Source organism: Palaemon carinicauda, chromosome 3 (genome assembly GCF_036898095.1).
Source record: "Palaemon carinicauda isolate YSFRI2023 chromosome 3, ASM3689809v2, whole genome shotgun sequence".
In the NCBI taxonomy this organism is placed as follows: domain Eukaryota; kingdom Metazoa; phylum Arthropoda; class Malacostraca; order Decapoda; family Palaemonidae; genus Palaemon; species Palaemon carinicauda.
In genome coordinates this window covers 139,639,989-139,656,758 of record NC_090727.1, presented here as the reverse complement: position 1 = coordinate 139,656,758, position 16,770 = coordinate 139,639,989, and the positions used below count along the sequence as shown (strand labels likewise).

Here is a 16,770-nt window from a genome sequence, read left to right as displayed (position 1 = left end):
CAACACAAGAGCAATCAGAGATTTCTGACCTCTGCCAAAGGTTCATGGAGTCGTCCATGGCCTAAGATCTATCTATGGTGGAAATTTTGTCTAAATCCGTCCAATAGTTTTGACGTTATCTTTAAATTGGCAAAAAATGCAAATACGGATATAGATCACCTCCAAAATTCAATGGGATCGTCCATGACCTAAGATCTATCTGCGATTAAAATTTCCTCAAAATCCGTTGAGTAGTTTTGACGTTATCTTTAAAATGGCTAGAAATGCAAAGCCATATCCTGATCCAGATCCTCTCCAAAATTTAATGGGGACGTCCATGATCTAATGTCTATCTATGGAGGACATTTGATCAAAATTTCGTCAAAACCTGTAGAGTAGTTTTGATGTAATCCTGTCCACAGACACACAGACAAATAAGTAAATAAATAAACTAGAATCCGGACCCGGATCCGGATCATCTCCCATATTTAATGGGGTCCTCCATGACCTACGATCTGTGTGGTGAAAATTTCGTCAGAATCCGTCGAGTAGTTTTGACGTTATAACTAAAATGGTGGAAAGTGCAAATCCGGATCATCTCCAAAAATTAATGGAGTTGTCCATGACCTGATATCAATCTGTGGTGGACATTTCGTCAAAATCCGTCCAGTAGTTTAGATGCAATCCTGTCCACAGACCTCTGTAAAATGCATATCCAAATCTAGAATCCAGATGAGATTCAAAATTTAAGCGGGTAGTCCATGTCCTAAGGTCTATCTTCGATGATAATTTCAAAAAAATCAATCAAGTAGTTTTGACGTAATCATGTCCACAGGCAAATGTCCACAGACACTGACAAATAAATGAACCGACTCGATCTCGGTACCATGGTGAAGGTAATAATAATAATAATAAAAAAAAAAAATAAAAAAAAATCCCACTTTTCTATCAAAAATTGTGAGGAATAATTCGCAAGCTGGATCCAGCTTCAAAAAACAAAAAGAGAACCATTTATAAGTATATCTATTTTCTTATAAACAGCAAAATATCTATCGGACTTTCATCTTCACTGCCTGTTTTCTCTTAATGAATTCCACAACAGAGTAATATTGTTAAAGGGTTACTCGTCTGGTTAGATGTTAAGTATCCATAGAAAAGGATAATTAGAATTTATATATATATATATATATATATATATATATATATATATATATATATATATATATATATATATATATATATATATATATATATATATATATTCATATGTATATATATATATATATATATATATATATATATATATATATATATATACATATATATATATATATATATATATATATATATATATATATACATACATATATAGAGTTATCACAAAGTAAACCTAAGCCTGTAATTAGTTAGCTTTGAGATGCTGACTCTATATATATATCTTTATCTAACGTAAGTATGGACGTGCAATTCTAAATAAAATGTGGTGCAATCGCTGTATGCAATCATATTTCCATGCATCCTTTTGTAATGATCTAGGCCCTATACCAATTCATATTTGCAGATACTTGAATAACTTTTAGCCTACCGTGAAACTGAAACGAAAAATAACGGCATTGTAGAATCACTCTAACGTTATTAAAGCAGAATTTCACTCAGTATGTAAACCTATAGGCTTACCCAAACCTTCGTCCCCTCTTCCCTACCCCAAAGGGATAGTGATGCGTCAGCCACTACTAGAAATCATCGGGCTGAGAATTTCTATCCAATAGACTGCGAGATAGGGACGTTTTCAATAAGATATCTCGAGGAATTTTATAAAAAGGTAACTTTTAACTTTTGTAGAAGAAACCGTTTTCACAGTACGAATCTCCCATAATAATAAAAAGGGAGAGGGAGTAGTCGTATCCTGGGGAGAGGAGATACCACAAGAGGTATACTGGGAAACCACTCTCCCATAAATGGCCGAACCAGCGGGTTGTACTTAGGAAAGGTTGGAAGCGTTAAATCCGTTTGTGCGTATGTCCATGTGTGTGCATAACTGTTTAAACATTTAGGCGCCCTTTTAGGATCCATTATCAATAACTTAACAGCATTGATAAGTAACTACAAAGTAAGTTTAGGCATCATATACAACCGAAAGACTCTTGCATTAGATCAATCCCGTAATTAATAGTAATCTTAAAAAAAGTTTCTCATAATATTACCAACAAACACAAGTGAAATCAACTTACCATACAGAGTCGGGAGTAAAATCGGAGTGGTGTGAGTATTGAAAAATAAGAAAAATAAAAAAAAAACTGCGTGGTACTGTAGGCCAATAACCAATCAACAAAAATTCTCAAAATTACAATGGCATATACAGTAATCTACACACACACAATATATATATATATATATATATATATATATATATATATATATATATATATATATATATATATATATATATATATATATATATATAAAAAATTTCCCAAATATTGGCCGATTTTACCACTGGAAAATTTAAGCCCCATTGAACGTAAGCTCATTTGTAACAACTCGGATATAAAATCCGGTTATGTCATTGGGTGAGCTTCTGCGCCACTATTCTATCATGATCTAAAAATTATCCAAACTCGATACTTTAGCTACTTATGGAATATTGATAAAAATTTGTGAAAGCCAGAAGTTGGCCATTTCTATTACAAAAAAAAAATATTTCATTTTAATTTCTCTCTATATAGGCTGTGTTGTCTAAAGTAACTGGGGATAATAATAATAATAATAATAATAATAATAATAATAATAATAATAATAATAATCATCATCATCATCAAAGAGGCCTATTGAAGAAGAAAAGATAATAATAACAATAAATAACAATAAACAAAAAAGTAAACGTGCTAAAACAGATGGGTCGCCATTCAGTCCTAACTTGGTAATCTCGGTTAATCTCCTGGACAAACAACAACAAAAAAGAAAGGAAATGAAAAGGCCGGCCAGCCGCGTTGTGGGTAGAAACATCACAAAGGCTCTCAGATGTATTTGCAAACAGTAGAATTTGGCTCAAGAAAATAGAACATCTCCCAGTCTATAATAGGCAATTGCTTAAAGGAGGTTCAGAGGGATGGAAAACTCAACATACAGTAGACACAATATACAATGCAAGACAGTTTGAATAGGGCACGAAAAACAGTATCCACTAAAGGGGATTAATTGGTTTGCTTAAGGATTACTTAATACAGTAGGAAAATTTAACATGAGCACAAACGGCAGTTTGGAAATTCGAATAGAAATATGATAACTAATATTAGTCTTATTTTGAATGCGCTATGACATGTGCAATTTCTTTCAGGCAACAAAAGTTTTCCTTGTCTATTTTCTGCGTTCGCTGGTAATTTTAATTAGGCCTACATAGTCGGGGAGCTTTCGTCCATCTGTGGAAGAACACTCAACCAGTTGATCGGAAGCGAATCGTGGTTTTGAATTAAACGTAACGAATTATGGAAAAAAAAAACAACTAAATAACAAGAAAACGAACCGAAAAAAAAAATGATAAATTTGGAGATCATTTGTATTTTTCCTAACCATACAAACCTTAGCTATTTACATTGGGTTTACCTTTCGGCGTAGCTGAAATGGCGAGCCATTAGAATTTAACGAGGGTGTATTACCCCCGCGCTAGTTAGCAGGGGGGTAGGGGAGTGGTAGCTAGCTACCCCTCCCCCCCTCACACACCGGTGAACTGCTTCACTTCACTTAGAGGTAGGACTTGTCTTGGGGGACAGGGCTGACGGGCAAATATGTGTAAATAGCTAAGGTTTGTATGGTTAGGAAAAATACAAATTATCTCCGAATTTGTCATTTGTTCCGTAACCGAAATACAAACCACGCTATTTACATTGGGTGACTTACCCCTTAGGAAGGGTGGAAAGTCCCCAGCCATACTGGCTTTGGCTTTACCCGGGGACTCAGAATCCGAGTGAGTCGCACTCGAGAAAAGGAGTCCCTGCACCTCACAAGTTCCTTGCTCCGCAAGGAAACGTGTGGCCTACATAAGCTTGTGTGTGAAGGAAGAAGTGTGACCCGTCCTAGGCAGTTGACCTGGAGTTCCAAAAGGAACTCTGGGTTAGGACGCTCCCAATACCACCTCGTCAGGGTATGGGGGACGCGACAGTATTGACTCAATACTCGGAACACAAGGAAGCATGGTTTACCTGCAGAGGTTTGAGGTCAGCTATGCAGAGACCAGGATGCTGCTTCCCCAGTAGAGGGGACGATGAAGAAAGAAGTAAGGGCCAGACATACTTCTTTCGTTCATGCAGACTAAAACCTGATAACAATGCCCTCAACCTTCTGCTACCTGTCCAAAAAGGAGCCTGAGGTTAGACCAGCTGTTGTGTAGCCACCACAGAGCGATAGAAACGTATCGATACTCCTGTGGGTCACGTCCTGCAGGAAGCGGGTTGTGAAGGTCATTAGACGCTTCCAGACTCCAGCTTGTAGCACCTGCGTCAGAGTAGTACTACTCGAAGGCGAGGGACGTTGCGATATATCCGACATCTGCGTCACAGAGTAGTACTGCTCGAAGGCGAGAGACGTTGCGATGTATCCGACATCGTGCTGTAGGGCGACGTGACGGGGGAGGGTCTGGATTCAGGTCGAGATGAATGTCCTTGAGTCCGAGCTGAAGAGGTATACTGGTGACTCTCCCCTGTGTCCTTCCTGTGCTCCCAACCCGGCTGCACGTGAGGACAATCTGCAGCTGTTCCCAAAGATAACCCCTCGATTCCTTACTGGCAAGAAGGAGAAGGTTTGGGTCATCTGATACGGAATGGTGACTCGAAATCTTGATGGAGTTGGACCGAAGGGCTGGGACCCCAAGATTCTGAGTCTAGCAAACAACTCAGGGGCGAACCTGAATGTTGCCTTCCCCTATTCTTTAGAAAGGGTGGAGTCGTACGAGACCAAGAAAATTGCTTACACACTGGCCGAGGCCAGAGTGAGCAGGAGCACCGTCCCCCAAGACGGAATACGATCAGAGGCCTGACATAATGGTTCTTGAGAAGATCTCTTAAAGGACTAAAAAGTCCGAACCATGCTCCATGGAGGAGGTCTCACTCCGACTGGGGGCAGGGACGTTCGCAGCTTCGCATGAGCGAAGAAAGGTCCAGCGGGAAGGAAAAAGTCTATTCCTTTCAGCCTGAAGGCCAGGGAAAGGCTGAGCGACAGGCTTCACTGCCGCGAGCGGAAAGGAGTTTCCTCCCGCCGAAAAGCAATAAGTCCGTTATTGCTGGAGAAGAGGCCTCAAGGGAAGAGGTATCTCTCCCACGACACCAAACACAGAAGACTCTCCACTTCGCCTGGTAGACCCATGCGGATGACTATCGCAGGTGACGTGACCTCCGCTCCGCGACTTTAGAGGGTTGTCTCTTCTTGAGGAGGCGGCGTAGTGTCTCCAGGCGTGAATCCGAAGCGATGCCACGGCTCGTGAAAGATGTTGTAGTGTGGTTGTTTGAGTAGCCTGTGCCGTGGGAGAAGCTCTCCCGGGAGTTCCGTCAGGGGAAGCAGAGGGTCTGGAAACCGTTCCGCGTATAGTCACAGTGGAGCTCTCAGGGCCATCGAAAGGTTGACAGACAACCTGGTCTTGTTGAGACCCATTCTCAACAGACAACAATGGTGGGAAGACGCAGGCGTCGATGTTGTCCCACCATCACCGGAAAGCATCTTGCCGAAGAGTCTTGGGGTCTGAGACTGGGGGGAAGAACAGCGGAAGCTTGAAATTCCAGGCTGTCGCGATCAGGTCCTCCAGGTCAGCACCTGCTGGTTACTAAAGGCCAAAGACCCCCAGGTACCCTCTATCTGCGAGGCTCTGCTCAGATAGTCGGAGAGAACATTTCTCTGCCCGGAATGAGCGAGCCGATAGTGGTATTGAGAGGACCTCGGATCATCTCAGTATCTCTACTGCAAGATGCGAAGGTATGAAAATGCGTCCCTTGCTGGTTGGAATACGCCAGTACCATGAAGTCGTCGCGCACGGAGCGACTCGGCAGGAACTGTAGGACCTGTAGAGGGGCCAGACTACGGCCCTTAAGCCTGCCTGAATGATGGAGAGATATCCTTCAGGTCCTGACCATAGGCCTGAACCGGAACATGCCCCCCCCCCCCTTTTCTTTGACGAGTCCGAGAACAGCATCAAAATGTGGGGAAAGGACGAGAATATCCACTCCCATCAAGAGATTCCATAGGTCAACACCCATTGCAGGTCTAAACGTTCCGCTGGTCCCATAGGGGCCAGAAAGTCCAGTTAATCATTGCTTTGATACCACCGGAACTTGGGCCGCCTCACAGGGAACTCATCCTGAGGCGACCATTCGGGACTTTAGACGGGTCAATGAGGAAAAGAGACCCAGGAAACGTTCCAAGGTAGGGCTGAAAGCTCTGCTTGACTGAGAACAGGTACTGCGACTCTCCTCAGCCTTGCCACAGTCAACTGAAGGGAAGGCTCGGAGAAGGAGGCAACAGCACCTGGCGTCCCCAGGCGGTCACCCATCCAAGTACTGACCAGACCCAACGTTGTTTAACTTCGCTGATCGGACGAGAAGCGGTGTTTCCGTGGAAAGGCCATTGACTCAATATCATGGCTAGACACTCCAGATGTTGAGGCAGAAGAAGAGAAGGCTCCTAGCAAATTACCATGATCCCTCACTCATGGTAAGGACCCGGAAGCTTGTCCCAGCGTTGAAGAAGGTCGAACCTGAGCCTACCGGAGGTGACAAGACCTCCAAAAGGCGAAGGAGGCGGAAGCCTGCTCCTGAGCGGCCATGAGGAAGGCAGGGAGAGTTCTCTGGGGAAAAACCTGCGATGCCGCGGCAGGATCGCCACACCGCATCTTAAGTCTAGGCTGAATTCCAAGAGCTTCCTGGAAGATGGATGGAATGGAAACTGGAAGTACCCGTCCTTCCGATCCAGGGCCTAAGGAGTCCTGCCGCCTCATTACCAGTCTGATCGATTCTTCTCTTCCACGCTGGACGAAGTTTGTTCGACAAACTTAATCAGAGCTGAGAGGTCGACGACGGAATACCCGTCTCAGATGCTTTCCTACGAGAAAGGATCGACTGAAGAAGCCGGGGGGTGAAGCCGACGACGACCCTATGGAGGACCCTCTCCTAAGGCATGGATCATTCTGCCCAAACAGGCAAAACTCTTGCCGACCCCATGGCATAGAGGTTCAGTGACACTGAATTCGCTGACAGAGACGGAGAGATGGTAAGAGCGAGGCGCAATATCCTTGGCTGATCACGGAGATCGTGCAGGAATCGGCATCGGGAAGCTGTTATCCGGATGAGTAACCTTAGGCATCCTCCCAGCGTGAGACCTGCAAGGGGGGGTTGCCAATCCTAGAGTTTGTGAACTCTGCCGCTCTCTCTAGGATTATTCCCCCCCCGGCGAGCCTCCCGTGCTACCTGTCCCTGACAGGAGGGGACTGCTATTGGACACCTTGTCTTAGCTGCCGTAGCCGGTCCGATAACTTAGGCCGACGAGGCTGAAAGAAGAGGCGCTGGAGGCCTGCAGGGTCTGGAAGAAAGCGCCTTGGAGGAGTAAAAACGGAAGTCGACTTCCTCCGCACAACCGCTGTCCATGTCTCTGTCCTTGGGCACAAACAACCTCTTCCCAAGGATGGAAGAGTGTCTGAGCTTGTCGACATCCACGGATGAGACACCCGAGAGGAAGCCCTCAGTCACTGCGTCTAGATGGTCCAACATCGAGCTCGCCCGCAAGTTCGAAACTTGGCGACGAAACGCCAAGGTGCTTCAGCCCGAGAGGAGGAAAGTACCCATGATCTTCCTGGAGCTTCCTTGTACAAAACCTCGGGTCGCAACCGAGGAGGGAAAGGACCTGGTAAGCCCCTTCCATGAGATGGAGAAGAGGAAGGGCTAAACCAGTCACCCCTTGCCCGACGGAGAAACCTCGAACGGAAAGCTCCCTGGCAAGACCATTCCAGGGAATGACGAGGAAGGGCTAACCCAGGTTCTGGAAAGAAGAATGTTGCTCAGACTTCCCTGAAGATTCTTCCTGCTCTTGCATGTGCCATGCTCTGCGTTTACGGGGTGAAGACCGTGTTCTGGAAATACGCTCCAGAAGACTCGCCAGGCTGGCCATGTTGCGAAACCCCGACGGGAATCGCGGTCGCAATCGCCCTGGCGCTCGCGTGATGGTAAATCAATGGTTTGCGCGTGGCCGAACGTGAAAGCGCCCATGTGCGGGCACGCAGGAGCGCAGACGAAAGTGCGCGAGCGAGCGCAGAAGGAGGGCGAGCGTGGTAGGAAGGGCGAGAGCTGGTGGTCGGAATCCGAAAGTTCACAGGCGAGCGATGACCCATAGGCGAGCAATGGATACTGCAGGAATCGAGCCGAAGTTCGCGCGACGAAACACCGTCGGCTCGCGCGACGGAACACCGGAACACCGTCGGCTCGCGCGACGGAACACCGTCGGCTCGCGCGACGGAACACCGTCGGCTCGCGCGACGGAACACCGTCGGCTCGCGCGACGGAACACCGTCGGCTCGCGCGACGGAACACCGTCGGCTCGCGCGACGGAACACCGTCGGCTCGCGCGACGGAACACCGTCGGCTCGCGCGACGGAACACCGTCGGCTCGCGCGACGGAACACCGTCGGCTCGCGCGACGGAACACCGTCGGCTCGCGCGACGGAACACCGTCGGCTCGCGCGACGGAACACCGTCGGCTCGCGCGACGGAACACCGTCGGCTCGCGCGACGGAACACCGTCGGCTCGCGCGACGGAACACCGTCGGCTCGCGCGACGGAACACCGTCGGCTCGCGCGACGGAACACCGTCGGCTCGCGCGACGGAACACCGTCGGTTCGCGCGACGGAACACCGTCGGTCCGCGCGACGGAACACCGTTGGTCCGCGCGATGGAATACCGTTGGTTCGCGCGCGGGCGAACATTGGAGAGCATGTGCGCGGTCGCGCAGGCACGCGGACGCGCGGGTGAGCGCAGGCGGTCGGGTGACCGATGGCGCGTAGGCGGGCGATGGCGCGTAGGCGGGCGATGGCGCGTTGACAAGCGATGGCGCGTCTTGGCGACCGATGGCGCGTCTTGGCGAGTGAAGGCGCGTTGGCAAGCGAAGGCGCGTCAGCAAGCGATGGCGCATCGGCAAGCGACGGCGCATCGGCAAGCGACGGCGCATTGGCGAGCGGTGGTGCGTTAACAAAACGCTCGCGCGCAGGCGAAGAATCGCGCGGGCGCGTAAGCGCCCGTAGACGATCGCTGACGCGTAAGAGACTACGGATGATTAGTGCGCATCGCCCTAAACAGAAGGCGCGCAGGTGCATCAGGAAGGTGAGCGCTGAAGCGAGCTGTCAATCAGGCGATCCTGGACGGTCAAGAAAAACCGTTGGCACCCATTGGTGTGTGGCAGGAAAGGGCGCGCAGATGTGCGCTGGCGATTGAAGAAAGCTGGCGCACAGAAGGACAGAAGTAAAGGTGAGCGCTGGCGAGCAGGAGGAAGATCTACGGCAAGACTCAGCTACCGGAGATCGTCCACAGCAGGCGAGCGCTAGATCGCAACTGATGGTGTCCAGGGGACCTGACACGCGTGGCAGATCGATGGCGATCGTTGACGCGCAGGAGATCGCTGACGAGCAGGCGAACGTTGACGCGTCTGTGGTCGCTGGCGAGCTGGTGATCGCTGGCGAGCAGAAGGCAACGCGTGGAATCCTGTGCGTAGAAGAAGAGTCCTTGTCCAAGACCTGAACCGAAGTTCTAGATTGAGCGGGTGAACGTGGGCGCACAGGGCGTGTTTCAGGAACCAACAGGAACAGCAGAGACGATCATCAGGAGAACGCTGACGAACAGGAGAGCGCTGGCGAACAGGAGAAGGAGACACGCCCCTAACGAAGATCTATAGGGGAGGCAGCAACAGCCGAATCCCCAGGCTTCAACAAGACAGCTCACTCCGTTGTCACATTACAGAAACGAACTAGATCGGTAACTGTGAAAAATAAAAACAAAAATCATTAGTTAACATTCATTCCCCCGGGAAGGCTCCGAAGAGGAATCCCGAGAGAAAGGAACACAAGAATTACACAAGACACGTGCCCTCACAACCACTTACACTCACGGAAGGAGAGCTGTAACCAACACAGAATTATAACAATTATTATTATGTAACTATGTAATTATGTAATGTAAAAATGAATGAACACTAAAGAAAGAACGAAAACCCCGAAAGGAATCGTTCTACAAAGCTGAAAAATCAACAAATACAATTAGATTCATAAACAAATTGAGACAAAACGTACGGCGTAGCAACCCCACCCACACGGGAAGGAAGCTACTCAGACGTAGTAAAAGTAACGTAGTAAAAGTAACGTAGTAAAAGGGTGAACGACCTCAAAGAGAGAGAGAGAGAGAGAGAGAGAGAGAAAGACTGTAGTCAAACTCGATCGCGACCCATGAAAATTACACCAGGTGGCCTAACTGCCGAAGGCTCCACGGAGATATCGTACACTACACACACAAGCACAAACTTTGAAAAGGAAACTTACTGATTTCTATACTCAAATATATACATAAACACGAAAAAATGTTTACATATATATTGAGTAATAGAATAGTAAGTGATTAAGTAAAGACAAAACAAACAATGGCTGCCAAGCGAGGACAAAGACAGAGACGTATGTCCATTGTCCGAGCCAAAAGTGAAGTGAGGCAGTTCACCGGTGTGTGAGGGGGGGAGGGGTAGCTAGCTACCACTCCCCTACCCCCCTGCTAACTAGCGCGGGGGTAATACACCCTCGTTAAATTCTAATGGCTCGCCATTTCAGCTACGCCGAAAGGTAAACCCAATGTAAATAGCATGGTTTGTATTTCGGTTACAGAACAAATGCTTTTTCATGCAAAATTTTGAGGAGGAAATAATACTTAAGGACTTACAATCCTACGCAGTTACTTCTCAAAACCATTCTCTCTAGAGGCAGATTTAAACCAAGCTTGTTTTTTATCGAACGCAAACTTCTCATAACAATTGTATCTACAACAAGTACGTTGGTTAATGAACTAACACTAATTATTCACGTACTGGTCTTTGCCCCTCCATGGGTCGCTTTGCTTGCGATTAACTTTTATAAATCAAACATTATATCATTGCTCCTCTGTTCTGGCAATCGATACATATTGCGCTATTCGTGTTTGCCGAGTGGGCAAGTATTTTGCTGGACACACATTTGATAACCCAACAACCTACACACTACCCAACAGCAGTATCCTTACCTTAGGCTGACACTTGTTCTACAATAAATAGCTTAACCAAAGATTAAGTCTGCAATGACTTACCTTAATAGTCGGAGTTGGAATTTTCAATATCAGGTGTAAAAACAAGGGCAATGGTTTAGATTCAATACAGCACTTGTCCACAAAACTAGCCTTTAAATTGCTCACACAGAAAATGCACAGGACACGCTTTTTAGCTTCTTTCTAGCGTTATGTGACACTGCCAGTAATGTCGATCAATCACCTGTAATCTATGTAAAATGCAATTATGCACTGCTTGGAACCCTTTGTTTCTGATGGACGATCAAACTTCTTACATTATTAGTTAAAGGTTGCCTAATCTCTCAATTCAAAATTCAACAGCTGAGCTGCAATTTTAAACGAATTTGATCAGGGCCCAATAAAAAGGAGTGATTAAATTAAATCTAGATTCTGATTGGACAATCCAAAGTAAAATTCATAAAAAACATGAGAAAAAGACATTACACGGTGTACCTGCTCAAACTCGTTTACATACACTGCAAGTGCCAAAATCTAATAGCCAATGGTAACACATTAGGAAAGGCAACAGTGTTTCCACTGGAGAAGCGAAATCAGTGGATGGCACTACTCCGCATTTGGGCAAATATTAGCACACTGCACAGGAAGAGGTAAAATTACATTTCCAATAGAAAAAAAAAAATTTCCTCTATTAAATATTGTGCTTTCACCAGACTTTACCTTTATTTCCACCGCATATAAACCATTCTCCCGTTATTCCCCGCCACCTTCCCGACAGATACAGCTGGGAACATGGGATTTTGGGTGGGCAAAAACAGGATAAAACATGATTATTTAACACTTTCGAGATTCATTATAGGCCACAGAAACTAACAAACACACCTAACCTAAGAAACCAACCTAACCTAACCAAGTAGTCCTCGGGTCACAGACCTAACTGGAGGGCAAGTCTCCCAGTCCCCTTCCCAAGTCACACACCTACCCAGGTCACAAACCTAGCCGGGGGCCAAGCCCATGGATGCCAGGTCACACACCTCCCAAGGTCACAGACCTAGCAGGGGTCAAGTCCCCGAAGCCGCCTTCCCAGGTCATAGACCTAGCGGGGGGAGAGAAGACCACCAGACTCCCCTACCTAGGTCACAAACTGTAAAAGTAAATCACAATTAACTCCTTAACCTTATGATTGACACCTACGTCCATTTTTTTTCCTAGCAATCTTCACAGTAGCTACAATAAAAAATGTGTTGGTCTTCCCTACAATATAACTCGGAATCGCACTTAGGACACTTTGAACAGAAGCAGATATGTGTGGTTTGTAAAATGTAAACAAAAAAGTGGAGTAAATATTTCAGGGGAATAGGATGCCAATATTTTGTGTAATTTTTTGTGGATTTATTACACATCCCAGAGAATAAGGTATATAGAGGAAAAGGTTAGTTTATTATTATTTATTGATTCACCAGTAAATTTTTCCCACCTACAACCCCCCGGTTCCCACTCTGTGGCCCCCATTACCATAGGATGTATTACAGTATACCATATCTTATTAAATATTTATTTGTGACGAAAATAAAGATATTTTCCAAAGGAAATAGGAGTTTTTCTATATAAAACCACATTCCTTTATTGTAAAGGGTTTTCTGTGTTTTTCTATAATAATACCCAAAGATATGGAGTTAAAAAGCATAGGAACAAACATGAAGTAACAGGAGCTACTATCCCTGGCAGTGTGAACAACAGAGCTTAGAAAATTTCACTACTTGCCAGAAGTAAATTTTTTTTCTCTTTTAAAATGCCTTTGCATCAATACAGTACTATAATTTAGAAGAATTGTTGTTTTTACGTGTTTTATCCGAGAAAAGCATAAATTACAACAAAAGCGCTGGGTGGGATTTTAACGAAGTTTAACCCTTATTTCTTCACACGGGAATTATTCATTTACTTGAGTGCTATCACTGAAATTTAGCAATTAAGTTGAAAGCCAAGTAAGAGAAAGTAATTATATACAATGGTATAATATGAAAAAAAAAAAAAAAAAGTATAAGAGTATGATGTATTTATAATAAATATGAAAGGCAGATACGTTTCTAACATAAGGTAAAAATACTATCGCCCGATACTTAACATAAAACTGATTAATCTATCAAAAAGGAATGCCAACTACCTCGGGAAATATTGTTTCACTTGACAATTATATGTCCTGACATGGCCTAAGTTAGGTTAGCATGCAACGTTGTAATCGCCAGTTCTGCTGGGCAGAGGCCTTCACATGAAGCTATATGCACACTACAGCCTTATATATTATTTGAGTATTTTAACACTGAGGGTAAAATATCATTCCAGGATGCTCTCTTTAGCCACTTACTACTGTATAGCTTGTCATATTTTACTCCTCAAAAAAACACCATAAATTGTAAAGTATAATTATATGTATTAAATACAGGTACACATACTGTTTTATGTTGATGTACAGTGATACCTCTACATATGATATTAATTCGTTCCAGAAACTGCTTCTTATTTTAAAACGATCGTATGTTGGAACAAATATTCCCATAAGAATACACGGTAATTTGTTTAATTCGTTCCTCAGCCTAAAAACCCATAACTCCTTAATAAATGGCTACACATAACATTAATTCAATTGAATATTACAGGAATATAAAAAAAACAAATACTGTAATAATAAAGAAATGATAAATAAAAAAGGGATTTTTATTAACACTTTACCTTAGCGACAGGCCAGCGCAGGTGTAAGGACTGCTATGCAGGAGACGGAAGATCAGTGAGGAGGTAGGGACGGCGACTACGATAACGTACGATAACTTACACTAACTTACACTACGTGAACTTCAACTCAACTTAGCTTATTTTTTTTTTTTTCATTTTTATAATTTTATATTTTTTTTTACATTTTTTCCTTTTCTTATTTTCAATTTTTATCACTTTCACTCGATTCAGTCTTCCCTTTCTTTGCTTCACTTTCTTTCTTTTCATCATGATCACTAGACCGTTTTATAGATTTTTTAAAGAAACTATCGAGTGAAAGTTGCTTGGTACGGCTTTTGAGGATTTTTCTGAAATGAGTTAAGCAAACATCATCGAACTGCGCAACTACACGGCAAACCTGAAGTTTCTGTGGGTGATGCTTGTCGATGAAATCAACCACGTGTTGATGATATGCCAACATCTGTCTTATTTCTGCCATACCTAAGATTTGGCCTACCTCCCCGGTCTCCTCCGACTCACTCAACTGCACTTGGAACTCATCATGCTGCATGGCTTGCAGCTCCTTGAGTTCCTCGGTGGTGAGCTCTTCATGATGCTCATCGACGAGTTCGGTGATGTCATCTTCATCCACCTCCAGACCTATGGACTTGCCAAGGGATACAATCTCTTCGACGTCTTCCTCGGCGGCAAGCACAGGTTCATTCTCGGGGCCAAAACCCTCGAAATCTCTGGGAGCAACAGCATCAGGCCAAAGCTTCTTCCAAGCTGAATTCAGGGTCCGACGAGTTACTCCCTCCCAAGACTGATCAATGATCTTTAAGCAGTGCACGATATTAAAGTGGCTCCTCCAAAATTCACGCAAAGTTAAGTTGGTGTTTGCGTGACATTAAAGCACTGCTTAAATAAGTACTTGGTGTACAGCTTCTTAAAATTAGAGATGACTTGCTGGTCCATGGGCTGGAGGATAAGGGTGGTATTCGGTGGAAGATACAACACTTTTATAAATTTGTATTCGTCGATGATATCATCTTCGAGTCCGGGGGGGGGGGAGCGGGTGCATTGTCCAAACAAAGCAAGCACTTCAAAGGCAAATTCCTCTCCTGGAGGTAATTCTTGACAGCAGGGCCAAAGACTACGTTTACCCATTCCACAAAGATATGCCTAGTAACCCAAGCCTTAGAATTAGAATGCCATAGAACATGTAGCAGGTCTTTATTTATTCTATGTGCTTTAAATGCCCTAGGGTTTTCGGAATGATAAACTAATAAAGGCTTAAATTTGCAGTCCCCTGTGACGTTGGCACAAAGCGCAAGAGTCAACCGATCCTTCATTGGCTTATGTCCAGGCATTTTATTCTCTTCGGCAGTAATGTACGTTCGACTAGGCATCTTTTTCCAAAACAAACCGATTTCATCACAGTTGAACACCTGCTGCTCTACGTAGCCTTCCTCCGCCACAATGCTTTCAAACTTTTTAACAAAGTCTTTAGCAGCAGCCTTGGTGTCCGAACTCGAAGCTTCTCCATGCCGAACAACTGAATGAATCCCTGTCCGTTTCCTAAATTTCTCGAACCAACCTCGAGACGCCTTGAATTCCTCCGTCATAGGATCGGCAGAACTCTTCCCCGCGTCACCCCCAGAGCCCGCCGCCTTCAAGTCACTGTAGATTGCGCTGGCCTTCTCACAAATGATCGTTTCAGTGATCGTATCGGCAACAATCTCCTTGTCCTTGATCCATATTAACAAAAGGCGTTCCATCTCTTCAAGGGTAGGGCTACGACGTTTGGAAATAATCGTGATCCCCTTCGAAGGTTTCACTGCTTTAATGGCTACCTTCTGTTTTAGGATCGTCGAGATCGTAGACATATTCCAGCCATATTGTTTAGCCAGATCGCTATCACGCACACCTCGCTCTTGCTTTTCTATTTCTTGCTTTAGTTCTAATGAAAGCATTGACTTCTTCCTTTTCTCACCACTACTACTACTTAATGAACCGAAACTAAGCTTTTTAGGACCCATGATTACGAAACACAGAAAACAACACGTGAAAAAGGAAGATAGAAAACACTGTTAATAATGGAGCGAATGGAGAACAACCACACGATGCGCACGAGATGAGAGGACTGATCAAGGCGACGCTCCATTGGCGTCCCTCCGATGCGCTGCCATCTAGCGGCGTCAACAACAAACCACGGTTGACGCTTTCGAGAAAATGCCAAGCGTACACGTATTATTTACTTCGTATGTTGGAGCAACACTTCGGGTGTCGAGACAGAAATTTGGTTGAATTTTACTTCGGATGTTGGAAAATTCTTATGTTAGGACATTCGTATGTAGAGGTTCCACTTATCCATAATAATAATAAGGTAAATTACACAACTGATATGTTGGTAAAATAAAGGTTTCAGACAGACTCGGATCTCCGATATGGAAATATATTTTTTCGCTTAATTAGTGTGTTTTCAACGAAAATTACCTTAATTTTTTCCACAAACAATTAGCTTTAGAGATACAAGGTCCCCTAAATAACTGCAATAATCGGGTTCCAAAGGGGGGAAGTCAGGGCTTTTAGGTGGGCAAAATGCTCGCATCACTCGCGATTAAACATTATCTCATCGCTGCTATGTTCTGGCAATCAGGAAATGTTTCGCTAAGCACATTAGCCCCGTGGGTTAGTATTTCTGCATTATAAAATCGTCACGGCACTTACCTTACGGCACTTAACACTCTCCGGTAGCATTGAATGTTCGTGCTAAAACCTATTTATTAGTTCTGGAGT

General features: G+C 44.7%; 1 pseudogene; it reads right to left on the bottom strand.

Annotated features, from left to right (window-relative positions):
- Positions 1–6,477: 6,477 nt before the first annotated feature.
- LOC137638896 (5S ribosomal RNA) lies at positions 6,478–6,593 on the bottom strand (annotated as a pseudogene).
- Between the last annotated feature and the right edge of the window lie 10,177 nt (positions 6,594–16,770).